This window comes from Limanda limanda, chromosome 20 (genome assembly GCF_963576545.1).
Source record: "Limanda limanda chromosome 20, fLimLim1.1, whole genome shotgun sequence".
Classification (NCBI taxonomy): Eukaryota; Metazoa; Chordata; class Actinopteri; order Pleuronectiformes; family Pleuronectidae; genus Limanda; species Limanda limanda.
The window spans coordinates 6,192,245-6,195,560 of NC_083655.1; positions in this window are offsets into that span (position 1 = coordinate 6,192,245).

A 3,316-nucleotide genomic window follows, 5' to 3' on the forward strand; every position below is an offset into this window, starting at 1 on the left:
AGACAGGCGGGCAGAAGATAGATAGATAGATAGATAGATAGATAGATAGATAGATAGATAGATAGATAGATAGATAGATAGATAGATAGATAGATAGATAGATAGATAGATAGATAGATAGATAGATAGATAGATAGATAGATAGATAGATAGATAGATAGATAGATAGATAGATAGATAGATAGATAGATAGATAGATAGATAGATAGATAGATAGATAGATAGATAGATAGATAGATAGATAGATAGATAGATAGATAGATAGATAGATAGATAGATAGATAGATAGATAGAGTACTTTATTCATCCCCGAAGGGAAATTAAGTCGTCATAGCAGCCGGTATATTTGAATACAATAAAATACAATACAATAGAATAAAATAAAAAATATTGAGGTAGAAAGAATAAAAAAACAGAAACACAAGATAAATAGGTAGATAAGGTGCAGTGGCAAGATGATGGTAATAGTACTGATGATATGATGGTAATGTTATTGTTAGACAGTATATAAGAATAGTACAGTATATATAGTATATAATGTAACATAATACATATTTATATATGATAGTAATTATACCAATATAATAGCAGTATATAGTAATAATGGCAGCAACAGTATATATAATAATAATAGTAATAGTAATATAATAATAATAAATATAATAATTAAAAATGATAATATAACATGTACACATGTATAAAAATGTGTATATAGACTTATATATACAAAGAATATACAGAGAGTATGATATAATATATGATATATAGTAGAGGTATAAATATAAGTATTTGACTATACAATAGATAATATAATATACTATGAGCGTAAGAATATGTAGACAGAGTGTGCAAAAGACAATATTATTTTATAAAATGATATATAATATCAATATGGTTTATATTAACACATATCACATATGATGTGAAGTAAGTGTATATGGAGCGGAGTGTTGTACAGGGTTCACAGTGCAAGGAGACAGGTATATTTAGTGCAGTTCTGTGATGGTGGCTCTGACAGAGGTAGATGAGTTGTACAGTCTTATTGCGGTTGAGAGGAACGATTTCCTGTATCGTTCCTTAGAGCAGCGGGTTTAATGAGTCTGTGGCTGAAGCTGCTCCTGAAGCTGAAGGAGGCAGAGATTGTTGCGTCCGCGCCGTGGCTTCTGTCTCCGTGCACGCCGAGGCACAGAGGGATCGGAACCCACACATCTCCCCAGACAAACAGTCGGATAGTGCCGTGTCTGTCCCTGGAGTGGCGTGACCAGCCTTCACGCCATCTCCTGTCACTTGACCGGCTCGCTGGCCTGCCGGTGGCCCTGGCCCCGGGCACAAAGCCGGCCCTTATTAGCGAGCAGCGCCGGGTCCTGGCGCTGGAATTTTAACAAGCTCCCCGAAGCAGCTCGACCTTACGCTGGTGTTCCCTCTCGCAGCCTCTAAACTCTCCTGCTCCGGCAGCCCTGACCCAGGCCCCATGCAACCAGTTCCTGTGTTGACATCTGTCCACTGGGAGTCGGCAGCACCAGACGTCTGGAGAGACATTTCCCAGGGGCTGGTCACACGTGGCTAAATGACTCGGGGCCATATTGAATGCATTCAAACACCTGGAGTCTTTATGTTCACAGAGGGGATAATAGATTTTACCTTTCCCGCTCGCTGAGCTCATTAGCGGCAGCGTGATTGATCATTCCCCTCGTTCCTATGGCGATTACGACATGTTGTGCTAATTCGAACCTGACAGCGTGACAAGTGGAGATACACTGTTGGATCATTTGTTCAATAGTTGAAAGGACATTTTGTTATTTGTATGGTTGCAAAATTCCGGGAATATTCAAAGTTGGAAACTTGCCATGGGAATTAACGGGAATTAACGGGAATATACGGGAATTAACGGGAATTAACAGGAATTAACGGGAATAAACTGGAAATGTTGTGGGTAATTTAAACTAACTGTATTTACCTTGTCATATACAGACATAAATATAAACATTTTGGTTTCTGGAAAGTTTCCGGAAATTTACCGGAAACTTTCCGCCCCTTTGCAACCCTAGTTATTTGACACCGAGAGAATCTTCAACAAACCGTTTTTAGAGAAGTTTTCAGAGGTTAATTGCTTTTGCCTTTTACACATGAGGAAGGTAGCAGGAGGTTTCCCGGAACATTTAGGCGAGGGGTGGAGCCTGGGTAGAGAATTCAGGATTGATGATCTCTATCCTGACTTCCTGGTTTTATTTCTCAGTGTTACCAAAGCTGTAAAATCCTCACTATGATCCAGTAAATGAAGATGAGGATCTGACCTCAGAGGGACTAAAGAGATTATGTGGGAGGCAGGACATGACTACAAAATTCTGCTGCGGAAATCACGTGCTCAAAATATCTTTTTTTTGAATTCCTGAGATGTTTGTATTCTTCTACTTCCGTGTCCATCACGTGGTAGAAATGTCATCGCTGAGTTTTCCCTGCTGTCTTCTCAGCTGGATATTTAACCAGGGGTCTGGCAGGAAGAATGACAGAAACTGTCCCGAGCAACTTACTCAGACACTTGACTTCTCAAAGCCCCTCCGGGAAATTTCAGGAAAGTGTTACGTGCTGTCTTATGTTATCTGCAGCGTCCTGTGTTATCCTGACTCTCAGCAGCTGTGTCACTTAAGAAAAGGAGGGAAGCCTAAACGGGAAACAACAGCCTGCTGTTGCTTTGGCAAAACTCAAAATGTCTGACGGTCATTTAAAGGAGTCAGATGGGAGTTCATGGGTGGATGAGAAATGCTGTCATTCCACAGAGGCAGCCGGCTCCATCAGCTGCTCGCATGGGTGCCTGTCACTGCTCGCTTCACCTCAGGCCCTCCCTCCCTCTCTCTCTCTCTCTCTCTCTCTCTCTCTCTCTCTCTCTCTCTCTCTCTCTCTCTCTCTCTCTCTCTCTCTCTCTCTCTCTCTCTCTCTCCCTCTCTCTCACTCACTCTCTCCCTCTTTCTCCACTCTCTTAGGCCTCTCTTGCTCTCTCTCATTCACTCACTCTCTCTCTCTCTCTCTCTCTCTCTCTCTCTCTCTCTCTCTCTCTCTCTCTCTCTCTCTCTCTCTCTCTCTCTCTCTCTCTCTCTCTCTCTCTCTCTCTCTCTCCCTCCTTCTCCTCCCTTTTAGGCCTCTCTCTCTCTCTCTCCCTCTTTCTCCTTCTTCTTAGGCCTCTCTTGCTCTCTCTCTCTCTCTCTCTCTCTCTCTCTCTCTCTATCTTTCTCTCCCTCTCTCTCTCCCTCCTCCCTCTTAAGCCTCTCTTGCTCTCTCTCTCTCTCACTCCCTCTCCCTCTCCCTCCCTCTCCCTCTC